The 18,165-nt window shown below is 36.7% G+C and overlaps 1 non-coding gene and 1 pseudogene across 1 annotated transcript; both read left to right on the forward strand.

Annotated features, from left to right (window-relative positions):
- On the forward strand, positions 6,030 to 6,347 carry Olr543-ps (olfactory receptor pseudogene 543; annotated as a pseudogene).
- Positions 12,488 to 12,589, forward strand: LOC120101961 (U6 spliceosomal RNA). Its single transcript, XR_015685038.1, has one exon. It is a non-coding gene; the product is annotated as a U6 spliceosomal RNA (small nuclear RNA).
- The last annotated feature ends 5,576 nt before the right edge of the window (positions 12,590 to 18,165 follow it).

Raw genomic sequence — 18,165 nt, forward strand, 5'->3', positions numbered from 1 at the left:
AGAGTGGGGTGTTGAAATCTCCCACTATGATTGTGTGAGGTGCAATGTGTGTTTTGAGCTTTAGTAAGGTTTCTTTTACATATGTGGGTGCCCTTGTATTTGGGGCATAGATATTTACGATTGAGAGTTCATCTTGGTGGATTTTTCCTTTGATGAATATGAAGTATCCTTCCTTATCTTTTTTTATGACTTTTAATTGAAAATTGATTTTATTTGATATTAGAATGGCTACTCCAGCTTGCTTCTTCTTACCATTTGCTTGGAAAGTTGTTTTCCAGCCTTTCACTCTGAGGTAATGTCTGTCTTTGTCTCTGAGGTGTGTTTCCTGTAGGCAGCAGAATGCAGGGTCCTCATTGCGTATCCAGTTTGTTAATCTATGTCTTTTTATTGGGGAGTTGAGGCCATTGATGTTGAGAGATATTAAGGAATAGTGATTATTGCTTCCCGTTATATTCATATTTGGATGTGAGGTTATGTTTGTGTGCTTTCATTCTCTTTGTTTTGTTGCCAAGACGATTAGTTTCTTGCTTCTTCTAGGTTATAGCTTGCCTCCTTATGTTGGGCTTTACCATTTATTATCCTTTGTAGTGCTGTATTTGTAGAAAGATATTGTGTAAATTTGGTTTTGTCATGGAATATCTTGGTTTCTCCATCTATGTTAATTGAGAGTTTTGCAGGATACAGTAACCTGGGCTGGCATTTGTGTTCTCTTAGGGTCTGTATGACATCAGTCCAGGATCTTCTGGCCTTCATAGTTTCTGGCGAGAAGTCTGGTGTGATTCTGATAGGTCTGCCTTTATATGTTACTTGACCTTTTTCCCTTACTGCTTTTAATATTCTTTCTTTATTTTGTGCGTTTGGTGTTTTGACTATTATGTGACGGGAGGTGTTTCTTTTCTGGTCCAATCTATTTGGAGTTCTGTAGGCTTCTTGTATGCCTATGGGTAGCACTTTTTTTAGATTAGGGAAGTTTTCTTCTATGATTTTGTTGAAGATATTTACTGGTCCTTTGAGCTGGGAGTCTTCACTCTCTTCTATACCTATTATCCTTAGGTTTGATCTTCTCATTGAGTCCTGGATTTCCTGTATGTTTTGGACCAGTAGCTTTTTCCGCTTTACATTATCTTTGACAGTTGAGTCAATGATTTCTATGGAATCTTCTGCTCCTGATATTCTCTCTTCCATCTCTTGTATTCTGTTGGTGAAGCTTGTATCTACAGCTCCTTGTCTCTTCTTTTGGTTTTCTATATCCAGGGTTGTTTCCATGTGTTCTTTCTTGATTGCTTCTATTTCCATTTTTAATTCCTTCAGCTGTTTGATTGTGTTTTCCTGGAATTCTTTCAGGGATTTTTGTGTCTCCTCTCTATGGGCTTCTACTTTTTTATTTATGTTTTCCTGGAATTCTTTCAGGGATTTTTGCGATTCTTTCAGGCATTTTTGTGATTCCTCTTTGTAGGCTTCTACTTGTTCTCTAAGGGAGTTCTTCACGTCTTTCTTGAAGTCCTCCAGCATCATGATCATATATGATTTTGACAATAGATCTTGCTTTTCTGGTGTGTTTGGATATTTCATGTTTGTTTTGATGGGAGAATTGGGCTCTGATGGTGCCATGTAGTATTGGTTTCTGTTGCTTGGGTTCCTGCGCTTGCCTCTCACCATCAGATTATCTTTAGTGTTACTTTGTTCTGCTATTTCTGACAGTGGCTGGACTGTCCTATAAGCCTGTGTGTCAGGAGTGCTGTAGACCTGTTTTCCTCTCTTTCAGTCAGTTATGGGGATAGAGTGTTCTGCTTTCGGGCGTGTAGTTTTTCCTCTCTACAGGTCTTCAGCTGTTCCTGTGGGCCTGTGTCTTGAGTTCACCAGGCAGCTTTCTTGCAGCAGAAAATTTGGTCTTACCTGTGGTCCTGAGGCTCAAGTTCGCTCGTGGGGTGCTGCCCACGGGCTCTCTGCAGCGGCAGCAACCAGGAAGACCTGTGCCGCCCCTTCCGGGATCTTCAGTGCACCAGGGTTCCAGATGGTCTTTGGCTTTTTCCTCTGGCGTCCGAGATGTGTGTGCAGGGAGCAGTCTCTTCTGGTTTCCCAGGCTTGTCTGCCTCTCTGAAGGTTTAGCTCTCCCTCCCACGGGATTTGGGTGCAGAGAACTGTTTATCCGGTCTGTTTCCTTCTGGTTCTGGTGGTGTCTCAGGCACAGGGGTCCTGCCGCTCCTGGGCCCTCCCCCACGGGAGCCCAGAGGCCTTATACAGTTTCCTCTTGGGCCAGGGATGTGGGCAGGGGTGAGCAGTGTTGGTGGCCTCTTCTGCTCTGCAGCCTCAGGAGTGCCCACCTGACCAGGCAGTTGGGTCTCTCTCTCACAGGGTCTGGGAGCAGAGAGTGTTAAGGTCTCTTATATGTCACTTTTGTAAAAGGTACCATGAGTTGTTTAGAAGAAGGTATTTTTCTTTTGTTTTAGGATGAAATGTCATATAGATATCTGTCAAATCCATTTTGTTCATAACTTCGGTTAGTTTCTCTGTGTCCTTGTTCAGGTTCTGTTTCCCTTATCTGTCCATTGCTGGGAGTGTGGTGTTGAAGTCTCCCACTATTATAGTCTGAGGTGCAATGTATGCTTTGAGCTTAGTAAAGTTTCTTTTATGAATGTAGATGCCCTTGCATTTGGAGCATAAATATTCAGGATTGAGAGTTCATTTGTGGATTTTTCCTTTGATGAATATAAAGTGTCCTTCCTTATCTTTTTTGATAGATTTTGGTTGAAAGTCGATATTATTGGATATTAGAATGGCTATTCCAGCTTGTTTCTTGGGACCATTTGCTTGGAAAGTTGTCTACCACCTATTTACTCTGAGGTAGTGTCTGCCTTTGTCTCTGAGGTGTGTTTCCTCTATGCAGAAAAATGCTGGGTACTCTTTAACTATCCAGTTTGTTAGTCTATGTCTTTTTATTGGGGAATTGAATCCATTGATATTGAGAGATATAAAGGAATAGTGATTGTTGTTTCCTCTTATTTTTGTTATTAGAGGTGGAATTATGTTTGTGCATCTCTCTTCATTTGCATTTGTTGCAAACCCAAAGATTACTTTTTTGCTAGTTTTTTTATGGTGCAGTCTTCCTCCTTGTGTTGTAGTTTTCCAACTATTATCCTTTGTAGGACTCTATTTGTAGAAAGATATTGTATAAATTTAGTTTTTCATGGAATACCTTGGTTTCTCCATCTATGTCAATTGGAAACTTTTCTGGATATAGTAGCTTGGGCTGGCATTTGTGTTCTCTTAGGATCTGTATGACATCTTCACAGGATCTTCTAGCTTTTAGTGTCTTTGGTTAGAAGTCTGGTATAATTTGATAGTGCTACCTTTATATATTATTTGAACTTTTTCCCTTACTGCTTTTAACATTCTTTCCTGTTTTGTGTATTTAGTGTCTTGATTATTATTATGTGTTCCATCCTTTCATCTGTTTGAATGTGTCTTCGTTTAATTCTTTAAGGGACTTTTGTGTGTCCTCTTTAAGGGCTCCTACTTGTTTCCCCGTGTTCTCCTGTATTTCTTTAAGAGAGTTTTTTTGTCCTTTTTACAGTCCTCTATCACCATCATGAGATGTGATTTTAAATCCAAATTGTGCTTTTCTGGTGTGTGTTGGGGTATCTAGAACTTGATATAGTGAGAGAAGTAGGTTCCAATGATGCCTAGTAACCTTGGTTTCTGTTGCTTATGTTCTTGTGCTTGCCTCTTAGTATTTGATTATCTCTGTTGTTAGATATTCTTGCTGTTTCTGATAGGAGACTGCCACTTCTGTGTGCCTCTGATCTTGTGATATTTCAATATTTCAATGTTTCAGCACTCTTGAAAGACCACCTTTCTCCTGGCTGAATTGGTTTGCAGAGAGCTGTGGCAGAGATTTCACTGTGGGACACAGATGGAGCCTGGAAGGATCAAGGCCACAGTTGGTCCAGAATACCTGAGCCCTGTGGTCGCCTAGCAATTCCCTCTTTGGCCAGTTAGAAGAGAAAATAATTTCTTCTCACATATGGCCTTAGGAGTGACTGCACTCCTCAGAGAGCAGCTCTCTCTAGGCAGTATTTGAATATGGAAAGTTGTTTGTACCACAGGGTTAAATAACTCTGCAGCACAGATAGAGACCCCAAATATTATCTTAACCAAGTAATCTAGTTTGGATTTTCTTGCTTTGAAAAACACCAGGACTAAAAGAAACATGATTATGAAAGGGCTTATTTCATTTTATAGGAAACAGTCTATTATCACAGAAGTCAGAGCAAAAATTTGAAGGAGGAGCTTGAAGCAGAAACCATTGAAGTCATTGCTCATTGGCTTGCTTTCAGGTGTGCAATCAGCTAACTTTCTTACATGGCATAGTTTTTCCTGCCTAGTAATAGGTCTATCTATAGTGTGGTTGACCATCTTACATCCTTGAGCACCAATGAAATGTCTCACAGACATATCTCCAGGATAATCAGATGAGCACAATATTTAAATTGATTGCCTTTCAATGGGATAGTCAAGTTGACAAGGCAGATTATTCATAATAACTCTACCACCTGACAACTTGCTATAAATCTATCAGTTGATCCATAACCCTTCCTTTACCCCAAGATCTTTCGGTATCCCAATATAAAACATAGTCAACTTTAAAAGTCTCACATTCTTCAAATTTTTCAATGTTAGAAATTTTTGTCTCTTATTTGTGGGCTCTTATAAAAATTGTATTAAGCTAAAATATTTTTATTCCTAACATTAAAAACAAGAGCATTAAACTAATCATACATTGCAAACCAAAGTACAGCATTGTAAACTCTAAATCTTGGAGCTCAATGCCTGGCATCTTAGAATCTTAGAGTCATTCAAAACATTCTGGGCTATAAAAGAATTGGACAGGTCCCCTTTTTGATTCCTGATATCCTCAGCACACAAACATTGTTTAGTAGGTTATTGCTGGCTCTTATGCATACCTGCTGATTCCATGGACAGATAGCCAATGTTTCTGGTATATCCAATATCCTGTAACCTCAATTGCTAATGAGGCTGAATCACCTCTCCTGGCTTTCTTAAGGTACTCTAATCCTGATATACACTATCAAGTTATCTTGATATCATCTTAAATTTAATAGTTTTCATGCTGTCAAAACTAGTGCCATGTAGGAAGTTATTAAATGTTACTTAGTTCATCAGCTAGCTGGAGATGTAGACATGAGTTCTGCTCTTAACTACTGACTATAGTTTCTTTGTGCTCACTCTAAAAATTACTACCCCGAAGACCAAAATACATTGACCCAGTGAATTACAGGTTTTATTTCCACTGATTGTTAATCCAAAATATCATACAAATGACGATGATAGAGTCTTTGCTTGCACTTAAAACTGCACAAGCTTTCACTCTCTAAACTACTCTCATCATGATCTTCCTGGTTCCCATAACAGCACACTAAGCTAAGTATCCAGTGCCTTTTCTTATCCAATGTACCAAATATTTTCATAATCCTTAAAAAAGCACATGCTCCATTCCATCACAGCAACATCTTGTAGTGAGACTAATTTCTCTTACGTTTTGCTTTTTGTGGATGTAATAAGTTAGTAATCCTAAACAATACAAACACTGCGTTAGTCTGTCTTTCGTCCAAGCTTGTGTTAAGGTATCTTTCATATGTAACCAAGGACCACCTGTCTAAAACATGCATCATTCACAGATGGCTGGAACTTCTCATATCAATTAGAAATCAAGAAAATATATCCACAGACAGACCCACAGACTTATCTGGCATAGGTAATTTTTCAATTTATGTTTTGTTATCCCAGATATGACAAGATAGCAATGAAGAAGAACATTCATAAGTGATAGAATATGGTGAAAGGCAGGTGAGCATATCATGTTCCCCGTATAAATGTAACATAGGATCACTATGGAGTCTAATGAACTACAAAAAACCATATCTTCTTGGTACATTGACATCATAATTTTTGGTATTTCTTGGCAATGAATTTCAATATAGTAGTGGATACAGAACATACTGTTCTAGCATCACCAAGTTCAGAATCAATCTATAATACTGTATAAACCAGACTTGGGTTTTTTATTTTATATTTCATTTCATCTCATTTCATTTGATCTGGTTCCTCCCTGCCTTGGTGTAATCTGTTCAGTTGAGGGAAGGCACAAAACCTTCTCATTGTGCCTCACATTTGACAGATGTGACTTTATTTTGTGGGCCTTTCACTTGTAATTATATCCTGCCAAGCTCTCAGTACTCCAAGGAAAAGCACTTTTCTATTTTACACCTTGGTCATCCCCATGTAGAACCCTCTGATTACAGCTGAGAAATAAGAATATGAAGTAAGCAGCAGAGAGGTTGATATGTAGGGAGGACAGTGCCTCTTGAATATTTCCTGTTACTGAAAACTGTACATGAATATTCAGACCCACTTTATTTAAAATTATATTAGTGGCACATCTAAAATAAACAATAGTTGATTCATTCTTATGACACATCAGGCAAAAATCTTTAATTTAACCCCAAAACAAAAAACCGCAAAAATCTACATTATTATGAAACTTAAAAAATACTTAAGATAAATATTTCATGTTAAAATCTTAGGGATATTGTCCCTTTAGAGGAGTCAGATACAAACTTAATTCAAAGGAATATTCTAATAATCTCTATTAATAACATTAGTGTTTCACAGAAAACTTACAGTGCTTAAAATAGCCTGGCTTTTATAAATTCTTTAACTTGTTTCTACAAATGTCCCCATAAAGTGGAATAACTATGTTTCATTTTGCATACAATTTTATTGGTATGGTAAATGGCTGCACAAGAAATAAAGTTTATGACAAATTTTTAAATAAACTGACTTCTAGGAAATCCTATATTGTGACAATTTTGGTAAAAAGGAAATGTAAAGATGTGGAATTAAAACTATTAGGGATAGAAGAGAGATTTTTCTGGGTAACCATATATGTTTGACTGTTACGAGACCCTTTTAAGTAAAGAGAGAATCCATGCATAAAACTGCCATGAACAAGATCCTGATATTTGGTAGCCAAAAGACCAAGGGTAAAACTAAACACTGCTCTTCTACCAAAAAGTGTAGCAATACAAACTATTCCTAAAGATATCTTATATAGTCGCAGATAAGTGCTATTCTTAGACAACATCAAAGTACCTTCCTCTGCAGCAGGGAAAATAAAGAGACATACGGGCAGACAATATGTACAGAAACACACTTAAAACATTGAGAGCATCTAGATGAACCTTGGAATACTTCACTCCATTTAGATATAAAATTGTATATAAAATCCATTTCTTGGCACTCAGACAATCCCGTGGAAGAGGATAGAGAAATAGTGGAAGTGACATAGATGATGGAGGACACCAAGAACACAATATCCTATACATTAACATGATTAAAGATAATATGAAGATATAGGCTAAGCACAAACATAGAATCTACACTGTTTTGCACCAGATCATTGTAGTATCCAGTACAGTATTATTATGGTATTCCTAAGTAGGCAAATGGGGGGGTTTGTACTCCTTATGACTTCTGTTGAGATTTTTCCTTCTGATCATCCATTTTTTTCCAATTATACTTGCCAGGTTTAGTGTTAGCATGTTGCATTATTGTTTAAGTTATTATATTTTAAATTATATTCTATTATAACTTATTTTATTACATAGAAGCTTTTTTCCCCTAATGAGGGACTTAATTGGAATGGATCTGGTTGTGAGTCGAGATAGGAAGAAACTGAATGAATTCAGGCAGAAAAAAACCTTAATTAGGGCATGTTAGAAAAACTGTAGTTTCAAAAAAAAAAAAAAACAAAAGAGCATGTGTTCTTTTTCCATGGGACCTGGAAATATTGATAATTTTGCTTATATTTCATGAGTTTCCTTGATTATATAGAAATAAAATTAATTGTGCTCAATTATTCCATGACACAGTTAAACCTATGTAGTCTACCCCATTTAAGTTATAGGTAGGTGCCTTTGGTCCTTTAGACTACCAATGCTCTGTTTTTAAAATAAGCAAAACCGGGGAAATAACAAATAAACAAATATGATACAATATCTTTAGGTATGAAGATAAAGTTCAGTAAATAAAGTTATGACTATTTTAAATCCTGACAAGGAATTGTTGAGAGGAATACAAGTTCATTTTAATGAAGTTTGAGAAAGTTAGTGGCACACTATGCCTATCACTGGGGATAAGTATGTGGAAAATGATTTAGAACAAGTCAAAATAGTACATTAAGTTCATCCTCAAGCACTGCATATTACTCAAAATAAGAATCGAAAACATACCATCTAAGAAAATGAACAACTTTATTTTCCTTTTACAATTAATTAATTTATTTTTTTACATACAAGATGCTGTCTTTCCTCCCAGTTCATCCTCCCAGAGTCCCTCTGTTGATGACATCTCCCCTTCTTCTCTGAGAATGTGTCCCATCCCCCAGTTATCTCCTGTCTCCCAGCCCGTCAAGTCTCTGCAGAGTTAGGCACATCCTCTCCCACTTAGGCCAAACAAGAGAGTCTTATATACCTAGGGCATCAGTCCAGTCTTTGTATGTGCTTTGGTTGGTGGTTTAGTCTCTGAGAGTTGCCAAGGGTATAATATAAGCCAGTGTGTATTGTATGTTTCTTTACATTTGACATTTTAATATGCAAGTTAAAAGTCTTAGAGGAAACACTGTTGGAACAGACAAATACAAATTTCTTGCATAGAGAAAATTGAGCAGACTCTAAAACTATAGCAAAGACAATTTGCCAAGAGGTTTTTGTATTCCTTAAAGTTTTGTTTCACTTTAAGTTTTAAAACCTGAAACTATTATGCATTGTTTCCTGAGACCAAGCAAACAGAAATTTTGAGTAGTGCTCACAATGCATCACATTTCACATTAAACACCTTTTAATATCATCCCTGGAGATTAGATTTGTGAAAATGTCAAAAGATTATTACTTATATCTTTGACTTTACTTACCAGCCTTTTTTTGCCACAGCTTAAGTGCTTGTACATGTGTGTGTGCGCGCGCGCACACACACACACACGCACACACACACACACACACACACAATAGGTGGCTCCATAGTAGAAGCCTTACAATAGCGTACATATTCCTGAATTCAACACATGAAAACACACATGATCTTACACATATATAGGGAGATAAAGTTCTTACAGATTTCTGAAGTCTTAATTATAACGTGGTTAAAGTACAAAATTTCTTATGTGTGCATGCCTGTAAAATTGTAAGAAATTATGTCCATATGCTTGCTTAGGGGTGAAGGTAGATTTATGTAGGGAGGCTTAGGCATACCTATCACATGGTCTTCTATTAAAGTAGATTGTTACTATCTACTTTTTTCTGGAGAATACCTTCTTTACTTTTATTTTCTTTCTTCCTTTTTTTTACATTTTATAAAAACAGTATAAGAACAAAACCAAGAGAAACCTGGGCATATACCTAAAAGATACCACAAGGACAACTTCTCCACTATATTCATAGTAGCCTTATTTGTTATAGCCAGAAACTGTAAGCAACCAAGATCTCCCTAATTTGAAGAACAAATACAGAAATGTAATTCACTTATACAATGCAATACTCTTCAGCTATTAAAAAATGACATCGTGAATTTTGTAGGTGAATGGGTGGAACTAGTAAATATCCTGAGTGAAAATCATCCTGAGTGAAGTAACCTGACCAAAAGGGACGTGGTACATACTCACTGATAAGTGGATATTAGGCACAAAGTAGAGAATGCCCATGACATACTTCACAGATCCTAAGAAGTTAAACAGGAAGAAAATCCCAAGTGAAGATGCTTAAATCCCACTTAGAAAGGGAAACAAAATAATAATGGGAGGCAGAAGAAAGTGCCACAGATCAGGAGTAGAAGAAAGGGGAGGTGGGGATCTGGTATGGGTGGGTGGTAAAAAGGATAGAAGCTCAGAGTGCCAGCCAAATGAAGGGAAACATGTGGAGGCATGGATGGGGCTTGAGAGTTTTCATGTTGGGGGTAACCTCTAGAAAGTCCCAGAGACCTGGGATGCAAAAGGTTTCCAGGAGTCAATGGGGATCACCTTATGCAAAATGCCCAACAGTGGGGAAATGGAACCTAAAGAGACCACTTACAATAAATAGACAGGGCTCCCAGTAAAAGGAAGGGCACACTAACCCACATTCAAAATTTTGACTCAGAATTTTTCTTCTCTAAAAGAAATGCAGAGGCAATAGTAGAGCATAGAGTGAAGGAATGGCTGACTAGTGATCAGCCCAACTTGGGATTCATTCCACAGGCAGGCATTAAACCTTGGAACTATTACTGATGCTATAATATGCTTGCAGAGAGGAGGCTAGCATGACTGTTCTCTGAGAGAGGGATCTCTATGGAAGAATTAGAGGAAGGATTGAAGGAGCTGAAGGGGATGGCAGCCCCATAGGAAGACAAACATTTTCAACTCACCTGGACCCCTGAGAGCTCCCAGACACTAAGCTACCAGCCAACTAGCATACACAGGCTGATGTGATGATGCCCCTGGCACATATGTAGCAGAGGACTGCCTTGTCTGACCTCAGTGGAAGATGATGTGACTAGAGACTTGATGCCCTAGGAAAGGGGAGATGGGGGGAGGGTAGGTGGGGAGAACTCTCTTAGAAACTAAGGAGAGGGAACTATGGGAAGGGTAATGAAGATGGGAGGCAACAATTAGGATATAAATAAATCAAATAATTTATAAACACATATACACACTTATATAAGCCACTTTTCAAAAGAAGACAAAAAATACAAAAACTAACATTAAACAAACAAAAGCTATAAACAAACAAACTGTATATAAATAAATATAAATACACACAAACAAAAGAGAAAACAAAAATAGCCCTATGCAGTCCATTCTATATTGATTATCTATTACTGAACATGAAGCCTGTCCTAGAGAGTTTGACATACCTAGTGTTACTCTATTGGAGAAAACTGATTTTCCCTCTTGCAGCAGGTATAATAAATTGTTCAGTTGTTAACCTTTCCCTGACTATGTTTGTTTTCTTTCATCCATTTCACTCACTCATTTATTTATTCAGCTTCTAACAATATAGCAAAATAATGTATAATATAAAGCAAAAACTGAAGTGAAAATTTTAGGATACTCAGGACATAATGATGTTTCATTGGGGCAGTCATGTTAATGATTTGCTGAAGGCAACATGGGTGAGAGGATGTTTTGCAAAAGCAGACAAATGAAAAAAAATTTTGCTTAGAAGACCAAGTTGAATAAATATTTTGCTGAACCAGACATATTGGAAGACATGTGATGTTTAGAAAGTATATAAATATGACCGGACAGAGTGTGACAGGCTTGTGCTTTGGTACTTCTTGCACTGCTTCATTAATCTCCTCTGACAACACTCTGGCACTGTTTGGTCTTCCACAGTGTTGCTGATCTTAGCTTGTCATAACTTCATAGATAATAACAACAAAGAACTTCTCATGATATTCTGGCAGTTTCTTGACATTTTTATGTACTCGCTTAAACTTGGTGGAGGTCCATGGTTTCTCCTGGATCGAACTGCTGCTACTGATTTGTTTGTGTTTTCCTCTAAGTCGACAAGTCTGTATCTACTGATTCATGTTTGGTGGTTTGCTAACAGACTGAACTGATGATATCCTGATAAGGAAGCTGGAAAAAGACCCCAAAGAACTATATCTAAACAGGTTCACATCCCCCTTTGCCCTATTAACCCTTATTTTCTCCTACATCTTGTAGGGTGTGGGCAACAAGGAAGGTTGAAATGTTTAACAACCCTTGTTACAGTAGGTTTTGAAAAACCTAAGTCTATAAAAAATTATCACTTCAGAGTTGGACAAGACAAATCAACAGAAAGAAAAGAAAACAACTCATTTTCTTCCTTAGCAATCCCATGAAAACATGAAATCAGAAGGGAAAGATATAGGCAGAGACTAACAAGCTTGTTCAGTCTTTGTGAGTTCTCATGAGCTAATGTTCATGTTGACTTAAAGTACCCACTGTTTTTGTTGTACTCTTTTCTCTCTGGTTTCTACCTGGCTTTCTACCTTTTATTATGACACTGCATTGATAACCAAGAACCAGAGACTAGATAGACACTTGACTTAGAAGGGGAATAACAATAGAAATGTAAATAAGAAATACTCAAGTTAATAAAGATAAAAAAAGAAAAAGAAAAGCCAAATAATACCACTCTAAAAACAGAAGGAAGGAAGAAAAAATATGTAGTAATAAAGTTATTTATAATCATATTTTCTATACTCAAAGATCAGTGTGTAATGTACCTATAAACAGAGAAGTTTCATAGTGCAAAATAAAAACAAATTTAGAAATCCATAGACAGATATTATTACACAAACAGTGGAAGACCTTGGAACACTGAGCACTGAAAGGAATGTCTCCAATAAATCACTCAACTCAAGGCTCATGCAATACCAAGAGAAGTGTGTGATTCAGCAGTACACATACTAAAATTGGAACAATAAAGAGAAGAATAGATGTCCCTTGTGCAAGGATAGCATATAAATTCATGAAGTGATCTATATTTTTCAAAAAGGAGGAAAGCTATACCCTAGAAAAAGCAAGAAAGTAATCTAATTTTAATTAACCCCAAAGAAGATAGCCACACAAAAATAATACCACCTCTATCCACCACCACCACGACCACAACAACAACAACAACAACAACAATAACAACAAAAAGAAAACAATAATCATTGTTTGCGGGGTTGGGGATTTAGCTCAGTGGTAGAGCGCTTGCCTAGCAAGCGCAAGGCCCTGGGTTCTGTCCCCAGCTCTGAAAAAAAAAAAAAAGAAAGAAAAAAAAACTTTAATTAAATCATCATTGTTTGCTCATAGCTCTCAACATCAATGCACTCTATTCTCCAATAAAAAGACATAGACTAACAGATGGGATATGTAAACAGGACCCAGCATTTTGCTCGGTTAGTGACAAAGACAGACATAGCCTTACAGTAAAAGGCAGGAAAATATTTTTTCATGCAAATTGTACCAAGAAACAAGCTGAAGGGGCCATTCTAATTTCATATAAAATTGACTTTTAACCAAAAGTTTAAAAAAAGGTAAGGGAGGACACTTCATGGTTGTCAAAGAAAATAGCCACCAAGATGAACTCTCGATTCTGAATATCTATTCTCCAAATGCAATGTCACCCACATTCATGAAAGAAAATTTACTACAAGACAAAGCACATATTGCACTTCACACAATAATAATGAGAGACTTCAACACCCCACTTTCATAAATGGACAGAACATGGAAACAGAAATTAAACAGAGACATAGTGAAACTAACAGAAGATAAAAACCAAATGGATTTAACAGATATCTATAGAACATTTCATCCTAAAACAAAAGAATATACCTTCTTCTCAGCACTTCATGGTACCTTCTCCAAAACTGACCATATAATCAGTCACAAAACAGGCCTGAACAGATGCAAGAAGATTAAAATAATCCCATATCAGATCACCATGGACAAAGACTGGTCTTCAATAACAAAAACAAAAACAAACAAATAAACAAAAAAAAAGACAGAAAGCCTGCATTCACATAGAAGTGGAACAATGATCTACTCAATGATAATTTGTTTAAGGAAGAAATAAAGAAAGAAATTAAAGAGTTTTTAGAATTTAATGAAAATGAAGCCACAACATACCTAATCTTATGGGACACAATGAAAGCAGTGCTAAGAGGAAAACTCATAGCTCGGAGTGCCTCCAAAAAAAGGGGAAATTTTCCTGAACAAAATACCAATGGTTTATGCTCTAAGATCAAGAATCTACAAATGGGTCCTCATAAAACTGTAAAGCTTCTGTAAGGTAAAGGACACTGTCATTAGGACAAAATGGCAAGTAACTGATTGGGAAAAGATCTTTACGAATCCTACATCCAATAGAGGACTAATATCCAATACATTAATACATAGTTCTGCAAGAGAAAACCTGCTGTGAACACCAGTTTTTTTTTCTGATATCCCCAATAGATCACAAAGATCTTCTCCCCCATCATCCTTTACACCAACTCATTGCATTATGATATCCTCCAACAGTAGCAAGTAATACCAGTTTAACAGAACAGGGAAACATGTATGCTAAAGCTGAAAACCATCTCCATTACTTCTTCTCCCTGAATATAATCTTTATGTCTGCTTTCTAGCTGTGTTTCCCTAAATACAATCCTTCATTCTCGGCCATAGCTATGCAGGAGAACATCTATGGCAGCCTTCCCTGCCCTTCTCCTCCTTTTTTATGTAGATCCTACTGATCTCTTCCTTGTTTCCTCCTTTTCTCAGTTCCTGGGTTTGTGACAGGCCAGACCTACAGCAGGCATGCTGTGCTAATTCAAGTTCCTTTCCTTCCATGGCAAAAAAATAAGCTAAAGGTAAAATTCTGCCTCTCCTACTATGGTTGAGGACTATTCCCCACATTCTTATCCCAAGCTCTGTATCAGAAAGCCTTATGTGGTGTCCCTTTCCTTTCTTGTCTAACCCCATAACCAATGGTTCACAAGACCTTCGCCTTCAAAATTCCTTCACCCCACTCATCCCACTATCCCTGACTCTAACATGAGAAAATATTTGCTGTGAATGCATTAAGTGAGAATTCTAGAAGACCTTCAAAGAAGACCTAGTACTAATATTCTTCATACTATTCCAAAAAATTGAAACAGAAGGAATACTACCTCATTTGTTCTTTGAGCCACATGAAAAGGTTCTGTAAGACAATAGACACTGTCAATAGGACAAAACGGCAAGCAGCAGATTGGGAAAAGAACTGATAGATGGCTAATATATAATGCATACAAAGAAGTCAAGTAATTAGACTCTAGAGAGTCAAATAACCCTATTTAAAAAAATGGTGTACAGACCTAAACAAAGAATTCTCAGCTGAGGGATATCAAATGGCTGAAAAGTACCTAAAGAAGTGTTCAACATCCTTAGTCATCAGGAAAATGCAAACCAAAACAACATTGAGATTCCATCACAAACCAGTCACAAAGGTTAAGATAAAAAACTCAGGTAAAAGCAGGATGTGGAGAAAGAGGAACACACCTCTATTGTTGATGGCTTTGAAAGCTGATACTACCACTATGAAATCAGTCTGGCGATTCCTCAGAAAATTATACATAGTGCCACCTGACTACCCAGCTATACCACTCCTGAGCATATACCCAAAAGATGCTCCAACATATAACAAGACACATGCTCCACTATGTTCATAGTAGCCATATTTATAATAGCCAGAAACTAGGGGGGAAGGAAGATGTCCTTCAATGGAGGAATGTATACAGAAAATGTGGTATATTACACAATGGAGTGCTACTCAGCTATTAAAAACACTGACTTCATGAAATTCTTTGGCAAATGGATGGAACCAGAAAATATCATCCTGAGTGAGGTAATCCAGTCACTGAAGAACACACATGGTAGCTTCCTACTGATAAGTGGATATTATCCCAATAGCTCAGAATACCCAAGATACAATTCACAGACCATATGAAGCTCAACAAGATGGAAAACAAAAGAGTTGATTTCTTAGTCCATCTTAGAAGGGGGAACAAAATACTCGAGGGAGGAAATACAGAGACAAAGTATGGGGCAGAAACTGAAGGAAAGGCTATCCAAAGATTACCCTACCTGGGGATCCATCCCATTTATAGACAACAAACACAGATATTATTGCAGATGCCAAGAAGGGGTTGGTGAAGGGAGCCTGATATAGCTGTCTCTTGAGTGGCTTTGCCAGAGCATGACAAATACAGAGGCAAGTGCTCACAGCCAACCATTGGACTGAGAACAGGGTCCCTAATGGAGGAGATAGAAAAAGGACTGAAGGAACTGAAGGGGTTTGCAAACCATAGGAAACACAACAATAGCAACCAACCAGACACCCCCCCAAAGCTTTCTGGGACAAAACCACCAACCTAGGAGTGCACATGAGGGGAAGAATAGCTCTAGCAGCATATGTTGCAGAGGGTGGCATTGTTGGACATCAGTGGGAAAAGAGGCCCTTGGTTCTGGGATGCTTGATACACCAGTGTAGGGAAATGCCAAGGCCAGGAGGTGGGAGTGGGTGTGTGGGTGGGGGAGCACCTTCATAGAAGTATGGGGAGTGAGGATGGGATAAAGGGTTTCAAAATGGGAAACCAGGACAAGAGATAACATTTGAAATGTAAGTAAATTTAATGTCTAGTAAAACTTATGATGGCCTTTAAAAAATATTTGTCCCTTGCTTTATTTTTGTATTGCAATAGGAAACAAACTCAGTTCACTGCTGGGTGTGAGCGACTGCATAGGTTTATAAAAGTGAGATAAATAAGTAGAACAGAATGCTTTTTGGATGGATTTAAAATTTCACCACGAGATAATATCTCATTGTCACATTTACTTTCACAGAACTGCACATTACATTACTGTGTAAATTTTAATTTTCCTTACATCTATTGAAGTTTATATCTGTTCATTAGTTCTTCAACTAAGTAGCTAATTTATGTCTCTTTGTTAATCACCCTGTTTATTTGAGAGAATTTATGTTTTTCTGACTTTGGAAATTATAGTTTGATGCCAAGTTATAGTTTAATGATCAGGATGATGAATATAACATCATGTTCATTAAAGTTCATAATGTATCCTTGCTGTGAAATTGTGATGTTGCTAGTGTGATTTATGAAGATGCATCAAGGAATTAATACTCTGTATGTAGAACATTGGCAGCCATAGATACACAGGGGCTTGTGGGCTAGAACCAAAAAAGAAAAAAAAATCAACTATTTGCCACAAATATGACATAGTTTATCCCATCACCGACAGAAAAGATCAGCATGATGGCTTGAACCTGAAATCACAGACCTAAAAAGGTAAAGAGGAGAGTCCTTGAGGACTGCTTGTCAACCTGTGTTGTTGAATTGAGAGAGTCCCACATCGCAGGGAGAGAAAAATGAAGATTCTGTCCAACTGAAAGAAACGCCCATTGTCAATCCTTGAACTGCATATGCATATGTACATCTGTGAATATGAACTTGTATTGACATATATGCACACACAGATGGACACTCATACAATCAGATGTTGTAAATTTCAAATGTGTAAGTGTACTTGTCATATTTAACTTAAAACTGTGAGTTATTTCTCACAAATGTTCTATTCATTTTGTATATTTGACATTAAAATATGATGACAATATTAATAATATTAAAAATACAAAAAATACAATTTACCCTGGAGTGGAAAGCTTATGGTGAATATCAATGATTTAGTAGATTAAATTTAAAATTTAATTCTTAAATTTTCTCAATGATTTCTTTAAAAGACTTTTAATTGTAGCAAAAAATATTTTAGGTGAATTATATGAATAAATTCAGTAGTGTTGAATCAAAAATTAGTTATCTTAAATCATATTAAAGCTATGTATAGAAAAGCAACAACTGATATTTTTCTAAATGGACACATATATATGCGATTATTAAGTAACATAGTAATACAATTTGTAGTCATAATTATTCAGAAAAGGATGAAAATATCTTCTATTTTGAAAAGTGGAACATTAAAATTTTTCTGTTTAAAAATTTCATGACCTCTTGCACAAAATAATTTATACATTATAAAAATGACTGTTGTAATATATGCAATAGAAGTTTAAGACTAATTGTTAGTGTTAAAATTGAATAGTCTTCATAAATACCAGTTGCAAATGATTGGAAAAAGAAGTAAAAAAAGTGTCTTAGTAAATACAGTCAAATAATTCGTTTAAATGTAACCAATATTGAATGAAATTGTGAAATCTTAAAGAAAGTAATTGAAGATGTGAATAAATGGAGAAATATCTCAGTTAATGGAAGAATAAACACCTATCAATCTCTTTGCATCTGGAGTAAATAAAGTGGTAAAATTATATTATAAAAGTAAAACATTCGTAAATTTTTTTTCAGAAAGAATGGAAACAGGCAACATCAGGAGGTAAGAGGTAGGGACTCTCTAGAAAGTACCAGAGACCTAGAAGGTTAGAGACTCTTAAAAATTAAAGCCAGGGATCAAAAATGAAATGCCCTATAGTAGAGCAAGGGAACTTGAAGAGCCGTCCTGTAGTAGAAAGGCAGAGCATCAAG

The sequence above is a fragment of the Rattus norvegicus genome, chromosome 3, assembly GCF_021556685.1.
Source record: "Rattus norvegicus strain SHRSP/BbbUtx chromosome 3, alternate assembly SHRSP_T2T, whole genome shotgun sequence".
Taxonomy (NCBI): Eukaryota; Metazoa; Chordata; class Mammalia; order Rodentia; family Muridae; genus Rattus; species Rattus norvegicus.